The sequence below is a fragment of the Scyliorhinus torazame genome, chromosome 5, assembly GCF_047496885.1.
Source record: "Scyliorhinus torazame isolate Kashiwa2021f chromosome 5, sScyTor2.1, whole genome shotgun sequence".
NCBI classification, from domain to species: domain Eukaryota; kingdom Metazoa; phylum Chordata; class Chondrichthyes; order Carcharhiniformes; family Scyliorhinidae; genus Scyliorhinus; species Scyliorhinus torazame.
The window spans coordinates 67,820,256-67,844,523 of NC_092711.1; the positions used below are offsets into that span (position 1 = coordinate 67,820,256).

At 47.7% G+C, this 24,268-nt stretch overlaps 1 protein-coding gene across 1 annotated transcript in view; it reads right to left on the reverse strand.

The window, feature by feature from the left end:
* LOC140418232 (uncharacterized) overlaps nt 1-23,575 on the reverse strand; it is a 31,984-nt gene extending 8,409 nt beyond the window's left edge. Inside the window, exon 1 of the mRNA XM_072501668.1 lies at nt 23,533-23,575. The gene's annotated coding sequence lies outside the window, so the exon portion shown is untranslated. The remainder of the gene's footprint in view (nt 1-23,532) is intronic.
* Between the last annotated feature and the right edge of the window lie 693 nt (nt 23,576-24,268).

Here is a 24,268-nt window from a genome sequence, read left to right on the forward strand (position 1 = left end):
ACCAATTGGAAGCTCTTCAGGCAGCGATTTGACCTGTACATCCGAGCCAACGAAAAACAGAGTGCCTCGGATGAAACGAAGATTGCAATGCTCCTCTTCTACGCAGGTCAGCACGCCCTCGACGTCTTCAACTCACTGGTGTTCGAAGAAGGCGATAACCAATCCAAGTATGACACGGTCATCCTCAAACTGGACCAGCACTTTAAGGTTGAAGTGAATGAAAGTTTTGAAAGATACCTCTTTCAGCAACGCCTGCAAGGTAAGGAGGAGCTTTTTCAACCGTTTTTGACGCACCTCCGAATTCTAGCGCAGTCCTGCGGTTACGGCAGCACCACAGAGTCCATGATCAGGGACCAGATTGTTTTTGGCATTGCCTCTAGTGGCCTACGCCAGCAGCTTCTTAAAATAAAAAGCCTCACCTTAGCGTCTGCTGTGGAAGCCTGTGTCCTCCACGAGAATGCAACCTGCCGTTTTGCCCGATTTCAGGCGTCCGAGGTGGCACGGAGGGGGTCCCCAGCCGTCGAATCGGCAAGCCAGGCCGCCCACGACGCCGAACTCATCCAGGCCGTCGATTACTTCCCGACCCACGGCCCGGACGACAGCGGCCGCTTCCCGCGCTTTTCGCGGTCTCCCGCGCTGGTGCGCGCCAAAAATAACGGCCACATCGAGGGACGCACTGTGCAGGCGCGCCCACCGCAAGATCGCACTGCGCATGTGCAGTGGCGCAACGAACGCCGTGACGTCATGACGTGCGGCAATTGTGGAGCTGTACACTTAAAAGGGCAATGTCCTGCTAAAAACCGACAGTGCCTCAGATGTGGCAAGATGGGCCACTATGCTGCCCACTGTCGGTCGGCTCAACCCATGGATCCTGCACATCCCCGACAATCGCGCAGACAAGTCAGGACCGTCCAGCCCACGCATCAAGACTTCCAGTTAAGTGATGCAGATGACCAGGATGCCTTCCGCATTTCCGTCATCGATGTCAACAAGGTCAATGCCATCAATCCAGCCGATGAGTGGTATGCCACCCTGACGGTCAACCCGAACTCGTCGCAAGCCCATTAGACTGGACTTATAACACCTTTCATATGTCTAACAAGTTACACAATTTTATATGATAACCTGTTGTTGTTTATCGTTCCAGATATCGTCTGACTGGACCACTGTTCAAGTTTTTTTTCTCGTTCGCATTCATGTTCTGTTATGGTACAACCTTGTTCATGTGACGCACCCGACATCGCCCCATGTAAATAGTTACGTCATATGCACATGCTGTACACAACACACACACACTCTTAGATGCACTCACGACGCGATCATATTTATTACCACGTAGGCACATATCTTTGTAAAAAGGGGGGATGTCATGATATTCAAACACACACATCATGATGGACACACCAACAGACAAATCAGAGCACACAACACCACAACCAATCACACACAAGGACAGCAACCACATAAAAGCACGAGCACGACACCTAGTGGACAGTAGGTCTGGGGACAAAGACACGGACAAGACCTGTTACAAGATCACAAACAGGGAATCCCCACGTGCAGAGTATCAAGACAAAACTGTACATAGAAAGTTTAAATAAAATAGCGTTGTACCATATACAACCGTGTTGGCTCATCTGTGTGTCAGAACGCCCAACACCACACCGTCTTTATTGAGGCTGCAAACCCGCAGGGGGCAAAACATCAGAGATAGAGTTTGTTGTGAAACCAATGGGATATTGTAAAACAGGAGGTCAGGGTTACAGTCAACAACAACAACTTATATTTATATAACACCTTTAACATCATAAATCATCCCAGTCAACCTCACAGGAACATTATAAAACAAAGTGAGACACCCAGACACAAAAGGAGAAATTAGGACAGGTGACCAAAAACTTGGTTAAAGAGGTGACTTTTGAAGAGTCTTCAAGGAGGTAAGTGAGGTGGAGACGGGGAGGTTTCGGGAGGGAATTCAGTGCTTGGGGCCGAGGGAACTTAAAACCATGGCAGAGTAATTAGAATCCGGGGGCGGGGGCGGGGAGGGGGGGCGGGGAATGCAAGAGTCCAGGATCAGTGTAGATATCTCGGGGGGTTGTGGGGCTGGAGGAGATGACAGACACAGGGAGAGATGAGGCCATGGAGGGATTTGAAAACAAGGGTGAGAATTGACTGGGAGCGAATGCAAGTCTCGGAGCACAGAGATCATAGGGGAAAGGAACTTGCTGTGAATTAAGGCACAGGCAGCAGACTTTTGGATGGCTTTGTTTACCGAGGCAGAATGTGGGAGAGCAGCCAGGTGTGTAATGGAATTGCCGAATCGGGAGGTGACAATGGTAAATTGCCTTAGTATCTAAAATGGTTAGGGGGTTACGGGGATAGGTGGAGGTGTGGGTTTAGCCAGGGTGCTCTTTCCAAGGGCAGGCGCAGACTCGATAGGCCGAATGGCCTCCCTCTGCACTGTAAATTCTATGAGGTCAGAAGCTCATATCGGATCAAGTATGAAATCAAGTTTACAAAGAGACTGGCTAAGTCTCAGACTGTTGCGAGGGAGAGGGGTAGAGTCGGTATGTCAGGAATGGAGATTGGAGCAGGGACCGAACAGTGGATTCAGTCTTCTCCATATTTGATTGAAGTTATTTAGTCAGCAGCAAGAGAACCAGAATGGGCCCTGAGTCTGATATCCGGTATAACTTAGTTCGAGAGGGAGAGGAAGAACGAAGGAAACCCTGGAAGGTTTGGAGAAACGACCTTTGTGATTGCTCATCAAATCTCCACACAGTCAGTTCTGGACACAAGTTTAACATCTGTTATTATGTCTGCTCAGTCAGCGTGATTCAGATTAATGTCTGTCACAAGTCATGGATGAAGTGACTTATAAAGCATATTCTTATCTCTAATTCTATAAATTTGGTAACAGGAGACAGAAATAATGATTTGAATACTTTATTTGGATTTCTGCCCAGGGTGGAGGGAGATTGTGTGCAACGGGGATTTACAGCTTTGGGGAAAGAAGAGAGAAAAATATGTTCCCCACCAACTGGAATTAACTGTTCTGAATTTCTATCCTGTACTGATAGTGTGACCTTTGTAAACTCCTTTTCCAGGGCATTAGGAGAAGATTTTCAGACAGGAAACACAAACCAAATATCACATTAAGATCCGACAGTGTCACTCAATTGATCAGGACCTGAATATCCTCAGACTATAAATGTGGAATGAAAAATGTTTGTTCTGTTTGTGGGAAAATATTTCAAACATCAGTGTGACTGGAAAAGTACCGAGACACACACGCACCCGAGTGAGTGTGTTCCAGTGAACTGACTGTGGAAAGAGCTTTAACCAGTTACAGCCTGGAAAAACACCACACCATTCACTGGGGAGAAACCATACACGTGTTCTGTGTGAGGACCAAGCTTCACTTGATTATCTAAAGAGGAAACACACAAAGACACTGACTCCATGAAGATACCATGGAAACCGTGGGGTATGATTTTCGCTTCGGGGTTTCCAAAATACGAGAGGTCCCGGGTTCATATCCCGGACGAGCTCTGCAAAGCGCTTGACTGGGGAGGTGATGGTGTAGTGGTATTGTCACTGGATGAGTAATCCTGAGACCCAGCACAATTCTCTGAGAATGCAGGTTCAAACCACGGCAGATGCTTCATTGTGGCTTGTATTTGAACTTGTATCCAATAAATCAGGGGCAGCACGGTAGCACAAGGTTAGCAAGTTGCTTCACAGCTCCAGGGTCCCAGGTTCGGTTCCCGGTTTGGGTCACTGTCTGTGCGGAGTCTGCACATTCTCCCCGTGTCTGCGTGGGTTTCCTCTGGGTGCTCCGGTTTTCTCCCACAGTCCAAAGATGTGCAGGTTATGTGGAGAGGCCATACTAAATTGCCCTTAGTGTCCAAACGGGTTATGTTGGGTTACGGGGATCTTCCAGTCCCACAGATCTCTCGCTCTGCTGTTCCAGTTCATAGGTTGTCTCATTGAGTTCGGTGTAGGCCTCTTGGGGTCTGTGGAAAAACTCCCGGAGCCTCATTCGCCTGATGAATTCCCCGGAGGAGAAAAACTACATTTTCTTCACAGCCTTCAACACGTCATCGATGAAGACGAACATTTTGCCAAGGCCATCCCCACACCCCCACTACTTTCCTTCAAATAACTGCGCAAACTCAAACAGACCATTGATTGCAGCAAACGACCCAGCCTTCAGAAGAACAGCGACCACGACACCACACAACCCTGCCATGGCAAAATCTGCATGACGTGCCAGATCATCGACATAGGTACCACCACATAGGTGGAACACAATCCACCGACTTCCGGTGACGGCGGGCGGGAGGCGGCCGCACAATGGAGGGCTCCCGTTCAGGAACGGCATTTTCGGGGCTTTAAGCCCGGTCCCAGGGTCCACGCAGGCGGCAAAAGCAGGAAGAAACAGTGAAGGCACAGTGAAGAAAAATGTCGAGGGTAAGCAAAAAATCGTCCGTAAAGAAAACAGCTGAAGGTCCGTCGGGGAGTGGAAAGGCCACTGTGGGGTCATCAAGGAAAATGGAGGCTGGAGCACCAGTGGAGGCCGCATTGCTTACGGCTGAAGAAATAACTAAGGTGATGGCTGCGGAATTCGAAAGGCAGTTTACAAGATACATGGAGACAATGAGGAAGGAGATGAGAGAGGTTTTGAGTGTGCTGGTGGAGGAGGCGATTTCCCCAGTGATGACAGCGGTGACGAGCGCAGTGGCGGAGGTGCGTGAACAAGGGGAGGCGCTGACGGAAGTGGAGGAGACATTATTGCAGCACGGTGATCAACTTGCCTCGATGGGGAAGGAGATGCGGAAGGTGATGGATACTAACAAGGATCTGCGAGGAAAAATGGAAGACCTGGGAAACCGATCCAGGCGACAGAATCTGAGGATTGTGGGGCTGCCCGAAGGAGTTGAAGGACCGAGGCCGATTGCGTATTTTGCCGAGATGCTGGCAAAACTATCGGGGGAGGGGGAGGATCCCTCCCGATGTGAACTGGATCAGGCTCATCGGTCGTGGAGGCCTGTACCAATGGCGAGTGAGCCGCCAAGGGTAGTGACTCTGTGCTTCCATAGGTACAGTGTGAAGGAAAAGGTCCTGAGCTGGGCCAAGCAGAAGCTGGTGGTGCAGTGGGCTGGAGCTGGTATACGTGTATACCAGGAATTTACGGTGGAGCGAGGAGGCGGGCTGCCTTCAACCGGGTGAAGAGGGCACTGTACATTAGCAAGGTATTGCGGCATTGTATTTCCAGCGAAGCTGAGGGTGACTTACAAGCTCAGGGACTTTTATTTTGGAACGGCGGAAGCAGCGGAGGAGTTTGCGAAGGCAGAAGGACTGTGGCAGAACTGAGAAATTGAGAAATGGCCACGTGCCGATGTGACCTCATGACTGACTGTATTTTCTTCTTTTTCTGTTTCACTGCGTGCGGGTGTAGGGGCTAAAGGAGCCAATGTTGTATATATTTGGACAAGGGAAGTGACGGGACTTTCACTCGAAATGAGGGCTCTTTGGGGTGTAGGTGGATATGCGGGGTTTGTGTGCTAAAGGGGATTTCTGGGCTTTCCTAGGGCCGGGCAAGGGGGAAAGGGACCCGGGCGGGGCTCTCCACGCTGGCTGGTTTAAGTCGGCCAGTGAACGGGAGTGAGGTGGGGGGACGGGCTGTGGCCATCGGAGCCTGGCAGAACAGGGTCCGAGTGGTCTAGCTGGGGTGGAAAGTTGGGGGGAAGGAACCGATGTTGGGGGGAGGAGTTTTACAAGAGGCAGTGGACGGGAGGAGTTGGAGACTGGGGGGGGGGGGGAAGAGGAGAAACTCTTGGGTATCATGTACGGTCCTCTTTCAGAGGTTGGATGGCGTTGAGTGTATGGGGGGGGGGGGGAGGGGGAGTGGACTCTATAGGTCAATGGTGACCATGGGCGGTCCCGGACTCCTTTTTCTCCTTTGTTTTTTGTTGCCACCGTGGGAGGGTTTGTTTTATTGGATGCATATATTGACAGGTGGGCCGTTTGGGGTGGTGGGAGGATGGGATCGTTGGTATTGTTAAGGGGATTGATTTTGTATTTGTTACCGTTTACTGTTTATGGGTGGGGTGTAAATTTTGAAGGAAAATGTGAAAATGGAGAATAAAAACATTTTTTAAAAAAAGAACACAATCCACCAGTACGCGGTACATACTTGTGTGACTCGGCCAACGTTGTCTACCTCATACGCTGCAGGAAAGGATGTCCCGAGGCGTGGTACATTGGCAAGACCATGCAGACGCTGCGACAATGGATGAACAGACATCACGCAACAATCGTCAGGCAGGAGTGTTCCCTTCCAGAGGGGAACACTTTAGCAGTCAAGGGCATTCAGCCTCTGATCTTCAGGTAAGCGTTCTCCAAGGCAGATTTCAGGACGCGCGGCAACGCAGAATCGCCGAGCAGTAACTTCTGGCCAAGTTCCGCACACGGGTATGGCCTCCATCGGGACCTTGGATTCATGTCACATTACATTCACCCCCTACCATCTGGCCTGGGCTTGCAAAATCCTACCAACTGTCTTGGTTTGAGACAATTCACACCTCTTTAATCTGTGATTATCTCTCTCTCCAGAGGCACCGTCTGGACCTGTAAAGCCTTAATTACTCACATTCAAAGAATCATCTTGCATCATTGACATTGCCCATATATGTGTTTGTGGAACCCACCCCTTCATTCACCCGAGGAAAGAGCTGCACTCCGAAAGCTAGTGATTCAAAACAAACCTGTTGGACTTTAACCTGGCGTTGTAAGACTTCTTACTGTGCCCACCCCTGTCCAATGCCATCATCTCCACATCATAAATGAGAAGCATTTAATGCTTCTGCCAGTTTCGTACCAGGCACCTTTCGTGCATTAGGTGAATGTGATAACATCTAAGGGATAACATATCTACAGAAACAGCTGGCAGCACAGTACCCAGTGGCCCTGTGCAACGTTTAACTGCACAGTCTTGCTGCAGATTTCAATGGTTCGGCTGGGAGGCCAGGTCACTGATTACATGAAGACAGCTGTTCCTTTAAATCAAATGTCTCAACTTGTCAGACCATAAGCTATGGAACTTGTGTTGAACTTTAGCATTTGTTCAGCAAATATCTAATGGAACAATGCTCTCTGTTCAATCATTAATGCATCATTCTTATCTTCCTGCAGAAAATTTCCACCAATTTTACTCAATATTTGTTTCATTATTCAATGTTGAACATCAGTATATTTATTTGTTATATATGACTTCATTTTGAATTGAATAGCTCTCGGGTCTTCACTCTGAATAACTCTGAAATATACACCATTGAATTGCAAACACGACTGACCAAGAAAAGAAAGCGTTTCACTGGGTAATACAAATCCCATGAATTTTTGTTGAGATTGACCACAATCAGCCTTTGAACAAAGTCAAATATAGTTAAATGGAAGTGAATTGAGAATTATGTGTTGTGTATATTTGACCCCTATGTGTTTTGGTGTGAAACGTTCTGCAGCCTAAATCCCGTTCATGTATAAGAAAGGAGGGCTGACAGCAAATCCGCACTGAGCCTGGATTTCCTCATCTCCCTGAGTGGCTTTTCCTGTTTCTCCATCATGAAGGCCGAATTATTCAAGACAGTGGTTCAGTTAAATCTCTGCCATTTCCTCTAATTCAGTTACAGTATCGTATGTGTCTGTCTATACGAGTGCACATTACGGTTAGAAATGTTTTGGATGGTAATTAAAATTTAATCTACGTTTACAAAGCCATTAAATTCTTTTGTGAACTGAGCAAACTGCCAAGATCCACGCTTTGTTTTTTCATGTATGGAACGATCTGTCTGGACTGTACACAGAACAATACTTTTCACTGTACCTCGGTACACATGACAATAAATCAAATCCAATCAAAGAGACAGTTTCTTACTCGTCTTCAGATTGAACAATGAGTCTTCTTAAAAATTATTCATTCATGGGAGGTGGGCGTCACTGGCCGGGTAGCATTGTGGATAGCACGATTGCTTCACAGCTCCAGGGTTCCAGGTTTGATTCCCAGCTTGGGTCACTGTCTGTGTGGAGTCTGCACATTCTCCCCGTGTGTGCGTGGGTTCCCCCCGGGTGGTCCGGTTTCCTCCCACAGCCCAAAGATGTGCAGGTTAGGTGGATTGGCCATGCTAAATTGCCCTTAAGTGTCCAAAATTGCCTTTAGCATTGGGTGGGGCTACTGGGTTATGGGGATAGGGTGGAGGTGTGGGCTTGTGTAGGGTGCTCTTTCAAAGAGCCGGTGCAGACTCGATGGGACAAATGGCCTCCTTCTGCACTGTAAATTCTATGATTCTATGATTTACTGCTCATTCCAATTGCCTTTGAACTGCGTGTCTTGTGAGGTTATTTCCTGGGGCAGTTACAAATCAATCACAACATTGCTGTGGATCTGGAGTCACGTGTAGGCCAGGCCACATAAGGAGAGCGGATTTCCTGAAGGACATCAGTGAACCAGGTGGGTTTTTACAACAATTGACAATGTTATCATCAGATTTTTAATTCAAGACTTTTATCAATTTCAATTTCACCATCTGTCAAAGGCAAATTCTATCCCAGATCCCCAGAGCATTAACCTGGGTCTCTGGATTACTCGCCCAGTAACAATACAGGGCAGCACCGTGGCTGAGTGGTTAGCATTGCTGCTTCACGGCACCCAGGTTCGATCACACCTCTGGGTCACTGTCTGTGTGGAGTTTGCACATTCTCCCCATGTTTGCGTGGGTTTCGTCCCCACAACCCAAAGATGTGCAGGGTAGGTGGATTGGCCACGCTAAATTGCCCCTTAATTGGAAAAAATTAATTGGGTACTCTTTAAAAAACATTTTTTAAACAATACCATTACACCACTGCCGAGAATAAGTTGTCTGGTGTTGTATTCTGTGATCTTGTCTTGCAATGATTCTACAGAACTGCTGGTGACTTAGCCAGAATGATGATTTATTAATGTACACGTGGTAAGGTAATGATCAGAATGCTATACAGACCAAGTTATCACAGTTACATTGGACACTCTTGGAACTACACTGACGTGCGACTGTCCTCGTGCACGCCTCACAAAGTTCTGCTGGTAGCCGGATGTCACCTGACTGATGCCGGACGCCTCCTACTGGTGGGAGTTCACACTGCTGAGTACATGTAATATTATATACAGGCTTATCACCACATCTCGTAACTTCTCAAAATTATCGAGTAATTTATTTTTTTCAAACAAATTCTGATAGCTCTGCAGTTTCTGGAAACATTTTGGTTGATTGTGTTATTTTTAAAAATAAATATCTAGTCTTTGCAATATAATTACCAAACACACCAATTCACTTATGATAATCAATGTTCACTACTGAATAATCATGACTATAATTATTGTTTTTTGCTATGAAATCAATGCATAGTTAATTTGGAAAAGGTACAGAAGGTGAAATGGTTGCAGGAAGCCACATGTTAAAGGTATAAAAGGGCTTCCTTGACCTTGTTACAAATGACAGTGAATACACTATGAAAAAGACAATTTTATAACTAAATGTGATCACACCTGGTGCTTACAGTTTCCTACATTACAGCAGTTAATATATATTTCAAAAGTACTCCATTGGCTTTAAAACACTTTAGGAGGTCCAGTGGTAGTGAGGGGTTTTATAGAATTGTACACTTGTTCTAATTGTTCGCAAACTCGGATACATTACACTTGGTGTCCTCACCAGAATCATTAATAAAGATTGAGTCTTAATTTTGTGTAATAACCACAACATTGACACCATTTTGAAAACTCTGTGAAACTCCAGACGCACTATATGCACAATTATTTGTAGTAAAATACAGCAATTTGTTGTGGTTTAGCATACACTGTCTATAAATGGTACTGGAATCTCATTGGACTGTCACATCCAAAAGATTATTTGATTCATTCTGAATAAGAAAACAAAATCGTTGAACTCTGGGATTAAATGGGTCGCTGTACAGAGAGCTGGCATAGGGAAAATGGGTCAAATAGACTCCTCTGTGCTCGAGGAGCCTTATGTACATGTAAAGCGAGTGGTAATGACCTGGAACCTACTGCCTATGTGGGTAGGAGATGCAGAGATGACGGATGGATTTCAATCGGAAATTGGATAGGCACTGAGAGAAATAAACCTGCACAGATTTGGGGCTAGAACAGGGCAATGGACAGACTGGCTTCCTCCACAGGGAGCCGACACAGTCTCAAAGGGCTGAATGGCCCCATTCCCCACCCTCCAGATGCTGTGATCTCAGGAGAGAAATTCAGCTGCTCCAGTCACTCCAACTAACTGGAGTCCCTCATCTCTGGTGTCATTCTATCACAATGGTTAGCACTAATGCTTCACAGCACCAGGGTCCCAGGTTTGATTCCCGGTTTGGGTCACTGACTGTGCAGAGTCTGCACATTCTACCCGTGTCTGGGTGGGTTTCCTCCGGGTGCTCCAGTTTCTATCAAGAAAACACAAGTCCCAAAAAATGTGCAGGTTAGGTGAATTGGACATTTTGAATTCTCCCTCGATGTACCTGAACAGGTGCCGGAGTGTGGCGACGAGGGGATTTTCACAGTAACTTCATTGCACTGTAATCTTTATAGTGACCATAAAGATTATTATTGTTAATGCCCTCTACACCCTGTCAAAGAACTTCACATCTTTCCTAAAGTGTGGGACCCATATATAGGCTAGCATTCCAGAGGGATAGAATTGAAAAGCACGGAGGAAATGTTCAACTTGTTTAGAACCAGGGTTAGACGACACTGGGAGCTCTGTCAACATTGGTGATCTCCATTTAGAAAATGGAAATAGAGGCACTGGAGAAGGTGCAACAAAGATTCATAATATACAGATCTGAGAGCATTTAACACTCAGGAAAGGCTGGGGCTGCTTTTTTCTGGAAAAGAGAAGGCTGATGGGTGAAGGAATTCAATAATCCAATTGGAATTTCAGTAGAAACCTCTTTACTCAGCGAGTGGTTGAGATGAACAGCATGAATCCATTGACGTAAAGCTAGATACACACGAGGGAGAAAGAATAGGAAATGCTAATAGGGGGAGATGTAGAGGGGTGGGTGGCAGCTCATGTGGAGCATAAATACTGACACAGACCATGGCTAACTTCAGCCAGTATGGGAATTTAACCTGTGCTGTTGGTGTCACTCAGCACGAACCAGCCATCCAGCCAACTGAGCGAACCGATCCCCGTGTAAATCTGTAATAATTCCTTAAATATTAGTGATTGCCTGTCTCCCACCATACTATTTAATGTAGTTTCCCAGGGCACCTCAGACAACTTGCCCCTCACACCCGGATAGTTTCCTTCTGTGAGAAGCACCAAGATAAAATAAACCAAACAACCATGTAACCACCATAGCCCAACTTCATGGCAATGTGGCATGATTTTTGAAGTTTCCAAACAGATATGGTAATGAAACATCTTCTAACCTCCAAACACCCTTTCACTCTTTGATCTTTGTGAAATGCGAAACCAGATATTCACAAGAAGGCTGAGAGAATCAGCCCACTGGAGGCAAAGTCGTGAGACCGGCCAGTCCAGCAGAAAGAAACCCTCTGACCATCCCCATTGACCAACAGAATGAACAAACTGCAGTCCTGAATGTAATTGAGAACTGAAACAATAACAGCAGAATCCAATCCCTGTAATAAGTTGTGAACCTATTGGTGTCTCAGAAAGTGCGATAAATTACAAAATCCCTTCACACATTGAGAGCAGGTGAACGGCCTCTCCCCAGTATGAACTCCCTGGTGTGACTGTAGACGGCATAACCGAGTGAATCACGCAAAGAGACGTAAACGGATGTGAGATAATGGGGATTATGGAGACACGGCTGCAGGATGACCAGGGATGGGAATTGAATATATTCAGTATTTAGGAAGGACAGACAAAAAGGAAAAGGCAGTGGAGTGGCAGTGCTGGTTAAAGAGGAAATTAATGCAATAGTGAGGAAGGATATTAGCTCTGACAATGTGGAATCTGTATGGTTGGAGCTGAGAAACACCAAGGGGCAAAAGAAATTAGTGGGCATCGTACACAGACCCCAAACTGCAGTGGTGATGTTGGGAATGGCATAAAAGAGGAAATTACGCTGATTGTAAAAGTTTCTATCGGAATGTGAAGAGAAAAAGGTTGGTGAAGACAAATGTAGGTTCCTTATGATGGGGAAATCGTGCTTGACAAATCTACTGGAATTCTTCGCAGGTATAACTGGTAGAGTTGACAAGGGAGAGCCAGTGGATACAAAGAACAAAGAAAAGTACAGCACAGGAACAGGCCCTTCGGCCCTCCAAGCCTGCGCTGACCATGCTGCCCGTCAAAACTAAAATTGTCTACACTTCCTGGGTCTGTATCCCTCTATTCCCATCCTGTTCATGTATTTGTCAAGATGCCCCTGAAACATCACTACCATCCCTGCTTCCACCACCTCCTCCGGCAGCGAGTTCCAGGCACCCACTACCCTCTGTGTAAAAAACTTGCTTCATACATCTCCACGAAACCTTGCCCCTCACACCTAAGACCTATGCTCCTTAATAATTGACACCTCTACCCTGGGAAAAAGTCTCTGACTATCCACTCTGTCTATGCCCCTCATAATTTTGTAGATCTCTATCAGGTCACCCCTCAACCTCATTCCAATGAGAACAAACCAAGTTTATTCAACCTCTCCTCATAGCTAATGCACTCCATACCAGGCAACATCCTAGTAAATCTCTTCTGCACCCTCTCTAAAGCCTCCACATCCTTCTGGTAGTGTGACAACCAGAATTGAACACTATACTCCAAGTGTGGCCAACTAAGGTTCTATAGAGCTACAACATGACTTGCCAATTTTTACACTCAATGCCCCGGCCAATGAAGGCAAGCATGCCGTATGCCTTCTTGACTACCTTCTTCACCTGTGTTGGCCCTTTCAGTGACCTGTGGACCTAGATCTCTCTGACTGTCAATACTCTTGAGGGTTCTACCATTCACTGTATATTCCCTCCCTGTAATAGACCTTCCAAAATTCATTACGTCACATTTTTCCGGATTAAACTCCATCTGCCATCTCTCCTCCCAAGTCTCCAAACAATCTAAATCCTGCTGTATCCTCTGACAGTCCTCATCGCTATACGCAATTCCACCAATCTTTGTGTCGTCTGCAAACTTACTAATTAGACCAGTTACATTTTCCTCCAAATCATTTATTTCTACTACGTACAGCAAAAGTCCCAGCACTGATCCCTGCAGAACACCACTAGTTACAGCCCTCCAATCAGAAAACCACCCTTCCATTGTTACTCTCTGCCTTCTCTGACTTGGCCAGTTCTGTCTCTATCTTGCCAGCTCACCTCTGATCCCGTGTGACTTCATCTTTTGTACCAGTCTGCCTTGAGCGACCTTGTCAAAGGCCTTACTGAAGTCCATATGGACAACATCTACTGCCCCACCTGCATCAACCATCTTTGTGACCTCTTCGAAAAACTCTATCAAGCTAGTCAGACACGACCTCCCCTTCACAAAACCATGCTGCCTCTCACTAATACGTCCATGTGCTTCCAAATGGGAGTAAATCCTGTCTCGAATTCTCTCCAGTAATTTCCCTACCACTGATGTAAGGCTCACCGGCCTGGAGTTCCCTTGCTACCCTTCTTAAAAAAGGAACAACATTGGCTACTCTGCCATCCTCCGGGACATCACCTGAAGACAGTGAGGATTTAAAGATTTCTGTCAAGGCCTCAGCAATTTCCTCTCTTGCCTCCTTCCGTATTCTTGGGTAGATCCCATCAGGCCCTTGGGACTTATCCACCTTAATATTTTTCAAAACGTATGTGGTATATTTGGACTTTCAGATGGCTTTCGATAAAGTCCCGCATCAGTACTTAGCGTGTAAAATTAAAGCACATGGGATTAGGGGTAGTGTATTGAGATGGATAGAAAAACTGGTTGGCAGACAGGAAACAAAGAGTCAGAATTAATGGATCCTTTTCAAATTAGCAGGCAGCGGCTAGTGGGGTACCGCAGAGATTGGTGCTCGGATTCCAGATATATTAATGAATTTATTTTTCAAATTTAAAGTACCCAATTCTTTTTTCAATTAAGGTGCAATTTAGCCTGGCCAGTTTACTTACCCTGCGCATCTTTGGGTTATGGGGGTCAGACCCACACAGACATGGGCAGAACTTGTCTCCACATAGACAGTGATCCGGGGCCAGGATTGAACCCTGGTCCTCAGCTCCGTGAGGCAGCAGTGCTAACCACTGCATCACCCTATATATGAATGATTTAGATGAGGGAACAAAATGCAATATCTCCAAATTTGCAGATGACACCAAATTGCGTGGGTGGGTGAGCTGTGAGGAGGATGCAGAGCTCCTTCAGTATGATTGGGACAAGTTGAGTGAGTGGGCAAATGAATGGCAGATACAGTATAATTTGGAGAAATTTGAGGTTATCCACTTTGGTTGCAAAAACGAGAAGGCAGACTATTAGCTGAACGGCCATAGATTAGGAGAAGGGAATGTGGAACGAGACCTGGGTATCCTTGTACATGGAGGTTGAGGGGCGACCTGATAGAGATCTACAAAATTATGAGGGGCATGGAGAGAGTGGATAGTCAGAGGCTTTTTCCCAGAGTAGAGGGGTCAATTACTAGGGGGCATAAGTTTAAGGTGCGAGGGGCAAGGTTTAGAGATGTACGAGGCAACTGTTTTATACAGAGGGTAGTGGGTGCCTGGAACTCGCTGCCGGAGGAAGTGGTGGAAGCAGGGACGATAGTGACGTTTAAGGGGCATCTTGACAAATACATGAATAGGATGGGAATAGAGGGTTGCGGACCCCGGAAGTGTGGAAGATTTTACTTTAGATGGGCAGCATGTTCGGCGCAGGCTTGGAGGGCCGAAGGGCCTGATCCCATGCTGTACTTTCCTTTGTTCTTTTGTAGCTGAAGGTAAGCATGCAGCTACAGCAGGCGGTAAATGTTATGCCAGCCTTCATTGCGAGTGGATTCAAGTACAGGAGCAGGGAATCTTGCTGCAATTATACAGGATCTTGGCACGACCATACCTGGAATATTGTGTGCAGTTTTGGTCTCCTTATCTGAGGAAGGATGTTCTTGCTCTAGCGAGAGTGCAGCGAAGGTTTACCAGACTGATTGCTGGGATGGTGCAACTGACATATGGGAGAATGAATCAGTTAGGTTTGAATTCGCTGGAGTTCAGAACAATGGGGGATCTCATAGAACCCTATAATATTGAATATAGGACTTGACAGGGTAGATCGGGCTGATTTAGCCCAGTGGGCTAAACAGTTGGTTTGTGATACAGAAGAAAACCAGCAGCGCGGGTTCAATTCCCGTACCAGCTGATCCTAATACGCGCCAGAATTTGGTGACTAGGGGCTTTACACATTAACTTTATACTTGTGACAATAAAAGATTATTATTATTATTAGATGCAGGAAAGATTTTCCTAATGGTGGGAGTGTACAGAACCAGAAGTCGCAGTCTGAGGATATAAGGTAGATCTCATATGAGGGCGAAGGGGATCAAAGGATATGGAGGGGAAAGCAGGATTAGGCTATTGAGTTGGATGATGAGCCATGATCATAATGAATGGCAGAGCAGGCGCAAAGGGCCAAATGGTCCCTTCCTGCTCCTATTTTCTATGTTTCTATGTAATCCCTTCCCACACTAAGAGCAGGTGAACGGCCTCTCCCCAGTGTGAACTCGCTGATGTCTCTGCAGACTGGATAACTGTGTGAATCCCTTCCCACACTGAGAGCAGCTGAATGGCCTCTCCCCAGTGTGAATTCGCTGATGTCTCTGCAGACTGGATAAAGCACGGAATCTCTGCCAACACTGAGAGCAGGTGAATGGTTTCTCCCCAGTGTGAACTCGCTGGTGTTTCCGCAAGTTGAATGAATGGCTGAATCCCTTCCCACACTGAGAGCAGGTGAACGGCTTCTCCCCAGTGTGGACTCGCTGGTGTGACTGCAGGCTGGACAACTGAGTGAATACCTTCCCACACTGAGAGCAGGTGAATGGCATCTCCCCAGTGTGAATTCGTTGATGTTTCCGCAGGGCGGATGAATCAATGAATCCCTTCCCACACTGAAAGCAGGTAAACGGCCTCTCCCCAGTGTGAACTCGCTGGTGTGTCTGCAGACTGGATAACCGAGTGAATCCATTCCCACAGAGGGAGCAGGTGAATGGCCTCTCCCCAGTGTGGACTCGCTGGTGTGTCTGCAGACTGGATAACCGAGTAAATCCATTCCCACAGAGGGAGCAGGTGAATGGCCTCTCCCCAGTGTGAACTCGCTGATGTTACTGCAGGGTGGATGAATCAATGAATTGCTTCCCACACTGAGAGCAGGTGAACGGCCTCTCCCCAGTGTGAACTCGCTGATGTGTCTGCAGGTGGGATGCTTGAGTGAATCCCTTCCCACAATAAGAGCAGGTGAACGGTCCCTTCCCAGTGTGAACTCGCTGGTGTGACTGCAGGGTGGATAACTGAGTGAATCCCTGCCCACATGTCGAGCAGGTGAACGGCCTCTCCCCAGTGTGACTGCGGCGATGAACCTCCAGCTGAGATGGGAATCTGTATCCCTTCCCACAGTCACCACATTTCCACGGTTTCTCCATGTTTTGGGTCTCCTTGTGTCTCTCCAGATTGGTCAATCAGTGGAAGCCTTGTCTACACTCAGAACATGTGCACTGTCTCACCTCACTGTGAATGGCGTGATGTCTACACACAGAACGTGTGCACTGTCTCTCCGCACTCTGAATGGTGTGATGTTTTTTCAGGCTGTGTAACTGGTTTAGGCTCTTTTCACAGTCAGTTCACTGGAACACTCTCACTCGGGTGTGTGTTGTGTGGGTCTCGGTGCTTTTCCAGTCACACTGATGTTTCCACAGTCAGTTCACTGGAACACTCTCACTCGGGTGTGTGTTGTGTGGGTCTTGGTGCTTTTCCAGTCACGCTAAAGTTTAAAATCTTTTGAAGCCGACAGATCGGACAAAACATTTTCCTTCTCACCGATGATATTCAGATCAGAAGGAATCGATTGAGTTTGTCACATTGTGACGTGATGTTTGAGATTTCTGTCTATAATTCCTCCTCTTCCAATATCCTTTAAAAACAATTTACAAAAGTCATCAGTTAGAAATTCAGAACAGACAATTCTAGTTCCTATGGAACATTATTTCCTCTCTCATTCTCCAAAAGCTGTAAATCTCCATCGCACACAATCTCCCTCCATTCTCACTCTGCTGTATCGAATATTCACCCTCCCAATTCTCCTGAAGGTGCTGATTCATGTTGATTGACAGATCCGAGCTCAGCTCACTGCTTCCTGACCAGGACACAGAGATTATACCAGGAGCAAGAGTAGGCCATTCGGCCCACCAAGACCGCTCACATATTCAATGAGATCCTTGGTCGATCTACCTCAGCACCATTTTCTCACACAATCCCCATATCCCTCGATATCTTCAACATCTAGAAACATGTCAATATTTGTCTTGAACATACTTGATGGCTGAGACTCCACATTCCTCAGGGGTAGAGAATTCCAAAGCTTCACCACATCCTCGAGTGAAGAAATCCCTCATCTCAGTTTTCTCTCTATTTTCCTACCTGTTCCCCATAACCCTGAACTCCATTGTCAATAAAATATCTGTCAAACTTGTGCTTCAATATATTCAATGACCCCCAGATACAACTGGTCCCTGTGGAAGAGAAATCCAAAGACTAACATCCCTCTGAGAGAAGAGATGAAGAGATCAATCTATAACGGAGCTGCAGTCTTATATTACAAGATGAGAAATAATAATTTATTTACTTTATTACAAACATCTAATCATACATCTAATCTGTACCACGCAACAACACGAGACATATCTCTGTCCATTATTAATTTAATGTCCCCTGAGATGTCAGCCATCTCCTGGGGAACCCACCTCCTTTTTGAAGTAAACCCATTTTTGAAATAAATTTAGAGTAACCATTTTTTTTTTTGCGATTACGGTGCAGTTTAGCGTGGCCAATCCTGTGAGACCCATTCAGACACAGGGAGAATGTGCAAAGTCCACACGGACAGCGACCTGGGGCCGGGATTGAACCCGGGTCCTTGGCGCCGTGGAGCAGCAGTTCTAAGCACCAGGCTTTTAGTCAGTCAAATATATGCATGAACCTGTTAAGGAGATGGGTGGCAGGAGTTGGAAACACTTTGTGGAGCCGCGAACCTTCATATCATTCTTTTTCTCCCAATTAAGGGACAATTTAGCGTGGCTCCTGTTTGGGCTCAAATCATCAATGAGGACTCTGATCTGGGAAGGAAGGAAACACTGGGAGGTGGGCGGGAGGATTCACAAACACCGACTGGAGGCCCTAAACCCCCAATGAGACCCATTGATTTTATTGTCAGTCTGCAGACAGGAGCTGGAGAACTGAACCCAGGCGGAGGAGAGGGAGGGAGAAAAAGCTGGGAGTGGAGGAAAGAAATGGTGCAGATGGTGAGATGGGTTTGGATTTCAGCCCAGGGAGGAGGGAGAGTGTGTGGGACGGAGAAAAATGTTCCAGAGAAACTAGAATTGTCTGTTCAAAATTTCTATCCTGGACTGACAGTGATGACTTTTGTAAACTCCTTTGCAGGATATTACAAGGGGAGGATTTACAGATGGAAAGTCAAATCAACCTTCACATTGGATTGGATTTGTTTATTGTCACGTGTACCGAGGTACAGTGAAAAGTATTTTTCTGCGAGCAGCTCAACAGATCATTAAGTACATGGGATGAAAAGGGAATAAAAGAAAATACATAATAGGGCAACACAGCATATACAATGTAACTACATTAGCACTGGCATCGGATGAAGCATACAGCGTGTAGTGTTAATGAGGTCAGTCCATAAGGGGGTCATTTAGGAGTTTGGTGACTGTGGGGAAGAAGCTGTTTTTGAATCTGTTTGTGTGTGTTCTCAGACTTCTGTATCTCCTGCCCGATGGAAGAAGTTGGAAGAGTGAGTAAGCCGGGTGGGAGGGATCTTTGATTATGCCGCCCGCTTTCCCCAGGCAGCGGGTGGTGTAGATGGAATCAATGGATGGGAGGCAGGTTTGTGTGATGGACTGGGCGGTGTTCACGACTCTCTGAAGTTTCTTGCGGTCGAGCAGTTGCCATACCAGGCTGTGATGCAGCCCGATAGGATGCTTTCTATGGTACATCTGTAAAAGTTGGTAAGGGTTAATGTGGACATGCCGAATTTCCTTAGTTTCCTGAGGAAGTATAGGCGCTGTTGTGCTTACTTGCTGGTAGCGTCGACGTGGGTGGACCAGGGCAGATTTTTGGAGATGTGCACCCCTAGGAATTTGAAACTGCTAACCATCTCCACCTAGGCCCTAACCATCTCCACCTAGGGTGTGTACAGTACTTTGCTTCCTGAAGTCAATGACCAGCTCTTTAGTTTTGCTGGCATTGAGGGAGAGATTGTTGTCGCTCCACCACTCCACTAGGTTCTCTATATCCCGCCTGTATTCGGACTCGTCGTTATTCGAGATCCGGCCCACTATGCTCATATCGTCAGCAAACTTGTAGATGGAGTTGGAACCAAGTTTTGCCACGCAGTCGTGTGTGTACAGGGAGTAGAGTAGGGGGCTAAGTAGGCAGCCTTGCGGGGCCCCGGTGTTGAGGACTATTATGGAGGAGGTGTTGTTGTTAATTCTTACTGATTGTGGTCTGTTGGTCAGAAAATCGAGGATCCAGTTGCAGAGTGGGGAGCCAAGTCCTAGGTTTTGGAGCTTTGATATGAGCTTGGTTGGGATTATGGTGTTGAAGGCGGAGCTGTAGTCAATAAACAGGAGTTTGATGTAGGAGTCCTTGTTTTCGAGATGCTGTAGGGATGAGTGTAGGGCCAGGGAAATGGCGTCCGATGTGGACCAGTTGCAGCGGTATGCGAATTGCAGTGGATCAAGGCGTTCTGGGAGTATGGAGGTGATGCGCTTCGTGATCAATCTCTCGAAGCACTTCATTACGATTGAAGTCAGGGCCACTGGACGGTAGTCATTGAGGCACGTTGCCTGGTTCTTCTTTGGTGCCAGTATGATGGTGGTCTTCTTAAAGCAGGTGGGGACCTCGGAGTGGAGTAGGGACAGGTTAAAGATGTCCGGAAATACCTCTGCCAGCTGGTCCGCGCAGGCTCTGAGTGCACGACCAGGGATCCCATCCGGGCCCGTCACCTTCCGAGGGTTCACTTTCAGGAAGACCAATCTGACTTTGGAAGCTGTGATGGTGGGTATGGGTGAATTACGGGCTGCTGGGGCACTCGACAGTGGATTGTTGGTTACCTGCTCGAACCGAGCATAGAATGCATTGAGTTCATCGGGGAGGGGTGCGCTGCTGCCAGAGATACTGTTCGGCTTCGGTTTGTAACCCGTTATGTTGTTTAGTCCTTGCCACAACTGCTGAGAGTCTGTCTGTGACTCTAGCTTGGTTTGATATTCTCTCTTGGCATCTCGGATGGCTTTGCGGAGGTCGTACCTGGATTTCTTGCGTAGGTCAAGGTCGTCTGTCTTGAACGCCTCAGATCTGTCCTTCAGTAGGGAGTCAATCTCGTGATTGAGCCATGGTTTCCGGTTGGGGAACGCACGTACTGCTTTCTTTGGCACGCAGTCGTCCACGCATTTGCTGATGAAGCCTGTGATGGTGATGGCATACTCATTTAAGTTGGTCGCTGAGTTCTTAAATATGGACCAGTCCACTGTCTCTAAACAGTCACCTAAGAGCTCTTCTGTCTTCTCGAACCAGCACTGCACAACCTTCTTAGCTGGATTCTCCCACTTGAGTTTCTGCTTGTATTCCGGGAGAAGGAGCACCGTCTCAGGGACTGATTTCCCAAAGTGCGGTCGGGGGATAGAACGGTAGGCGCCCTTGATTTTTGAGTAGCAGTGGTCAAGAGTGTTGTCGCCCTGGTGGGACAGGAGATGTGCTGGTGGAATTTTGGCAGTACACTCTTGAGGTTGGTCTTGTTGAAGTCTCCGGCCACGATGAACATGGCCTCCGGATGTTCTGTTTCGTAGTTGTTTATTACTGTGTATAGTTCGTCCAGCGACTTCCTCACTTCTGCCTGGGGTGGGATGTAGACTGCTGTGATAATGGCTGAAGTGAACTCACGTGGAAGATAATATGGGCGGCACTTCACGGTCAGGTATTCCAGGTCTGGGAGCAGGAGGTCGCCAAGGTCACCACATCCAAGCACCAGGAGTTGATGAGGAGGCACACCCCTCCACCCTTCGCTTCGCCTGATGATGCCGTGCGGTCCGCCCGGTGAATTGAGAAGCCTTCAGGTTGTATGGCACAGTCCGGTGAGGCCGGGGTGAGCCATGTCTCTGTGAAACAGAGCACCTCTGAGAGGTAAGTCTGGCGTTAAGTTCATCCAGCTTGTTTTCGATCGCTTGGACGTTTGCCAGGAGTATGCTGGGGAGAGGGGTCTTGAAACCGCGTTGCTTCAGTCTAACCTGCAGCCAGCCGCATTTTCCTCGGTCGGCGGCTGCTGCTGGATGACCTGGGATCCGATGGGAGATGTCAGCTCTTGTGGAAGGTAGGTGGTTGCGTCTGGTGGGGTCCAGGGCGCTGACGGGGACCAGGGCGCTGTTTACGTATCTGGGGTCGCGTCTGGCAGGGTCCCAGGCACTGGCTGAGGTAGAGGGGTTGCTAGGGGGGGCATGTTTGCGATCTGGATGGGTCCCGGCGTTCTGCGGGCGTGGGAATGCCTTGCAGGGCGTTTGGGTCCTCGCACGGGGTCTCTGCCATTTTGGGGGTCCTGGGTCGTGGGCAGGGGCTTCCTGAGGCAGGTTGGGCTCGGTCCCATGGTCTGTTCCCTCCCTGGGCGCTCCTGGGGATGGATCTTGAAGTAGGCCCGGTCGGGCCTCCATGTGGACTTCTCTTTCTTCCATCACCAGGTATGTCAGCTTGTTGGGCGGGCGTCTCCAGGTCGGGTCGCTGGGCGGGTCTCTCGGGGTCGCATTGGGCCGGGCCGGGTTTTGCCGTCGGGGATCGGGTCGGGAGCTCCGGGGACTGGGCAAGACGATCCGGGGGCTGGCGTCGGTAGTCAAGATTAAACACAGTTGGGTAGCAAGGTGGCACAGTGGATAGCACTGCTGCCTCACGGCATGAAGGTCCCAGGTTCGCTCCGGCTCTGGGTCACTGTCCAAGTGGAGTTTGCACATTCTCCCCGTGTTTGCGTGGGTTTCGCCCCCACAACCCAGAGATGTGCAGGATAGGTGGATTGGCCATGCTAAATTGCCCCTTAATTGGAAAAAATAAATTGGGTACTCTAATTTTTTATTTTTTTTTAAAGATTTAACAGAGTCACTCCATTCATCAGGGCCTGAATATCATTGGCCTGTGAATGTGGCAGAAGAAATGTTTGTCTGTTCTGCCTGTAGGAAAAGATTTTCAAGTTCAGTGTGAACGAAAAAAACCCCGATCCACACACACTTGACTCGAGTGAGAATGTTCCAGGGAACTGACTGTGGAAAGAGGTTTAACCAGTTACACAGTCTGAAAAAACATCACCCATCCAGAGCGGGGAGAGACCGTACACGTTCTCTCTGTGGGGACAAGACACAAACTGATCTTCAAACGTGGAAAGCGACAAGGACACCAGCAGCATGCTGAAACCGTGGGAATGTGGAAAAGGATTCACTCAGTTATCCTACTGAGCATTTACCAAGATGTGGGAACCGAGCTGGTGAGGAAGCGAGCCCCCTTTAGTAAGGTTCAGGCTGCTCTATGTAAGAAAGAAATTTAATTTGGGTGGTACACCCGGCAAATCTGCGGCTCACATGAGTCCAAAGACTTCCATTGAGACACTGGAGGAGGCAAATGGCTTCATTGTAAAGCATGGACTGGGGTCCATTTATCTGTATTGGGCAAGATCTACGTTTCCTGTGGGGTGGGGTGGGTGTTGTGAGAACCTCTATATAGTTTTTGATCTTTTCTGATAAAATCTGTTTTTCTGTGTGGGGACTAAGGGAGATTTTCTTTTTGAAGCACAATGTAGACATATGGGGAGGGCGGAGAGAGAAATTAGAGAGAGAGATATTAATAAGACAGTGAAATCTGGAGAGCAGGATTGGCTTCCTTTTTTTTCCATCTCTGCCACCGCTTTGCCTCATCAATAAGACATTGGGACTCAAAGACTAATCTAGTTTGATGGACAAGTTGTCTCCATTCTGAACAATGGGGAACAAGCTCCTCCCACTCATTGAAACATCGCACCGACAAAGATGACAATCGCGCATGCGCACTGATGCACATCCAACAAAGATGGCGGCTATTAACCCGAGCGAATATGAGGAGTTGCAGCCCCGCTCGGTACAAACGGGGTCCCGCAACCTTTTCCGAGGTTTGCGACTCACAATAGCTTTACACAACGTTTCCGCCCACTCCCGCAATCTCTCACTCCCTCCATATTGTCAAACGCCCCTTACCAATTTCGGATCTGAAGACAGTCCTTCTCCTTCACCATTACCCACACTGCGCATGCTTCAATCACAGCGGGCCCCGCCCCTCATTCACTCCGATTGGTTGGAGGACCAGCCGCTCCAGTCGTCCTCCAGTCCCGCCCCTCCTCTTCCTATTGGTCCGGAACCGCCGTCAATCAGCCGGGCATTGTGACGGTGACAGATGCTGAGAGTGGCCACAGGCTCAGGCTGACTCGCTGATTGTCCAATAATAACAGTGAGAGTCTCAGTGGGACAGTCAGACAATAATAGTGGAGATGGGGCCCAGAGGATAAACAGCAAAGGATTCACTCACTTTGAGAGTAACAAGCAGTGTCTGTTCCCATAATAAATCAGACTGCAATGTGTGAGTGAATATATCATTGGATCTAATGTAGAAACATGCGCCTGTACTGCGCTGTAATGTTCTATGTCCGCAACAGTAGTGGACTCGCCAACACAAAGTGCATTCAAATGGTCATTGGATAGACATGGATGATAAGGGAATAGTGTAGTTGAGCTTTAGAGTGGTAATCAGGTCGGCGCAACATCGAGGGCCGAAGGGCCTGTACTGTGCTGTAATGTTCCCTACAGTGCAGAAGGAGGCCATTCGGCCCATCGAATCTGCACCGACCCTATGAAATATCACCCTACCTGGGCCAATCTAGGACGGCAGGTAGCACAGTGGGTAGCACTGTTGCTTCCCAGATCCAGGATCCCAGAT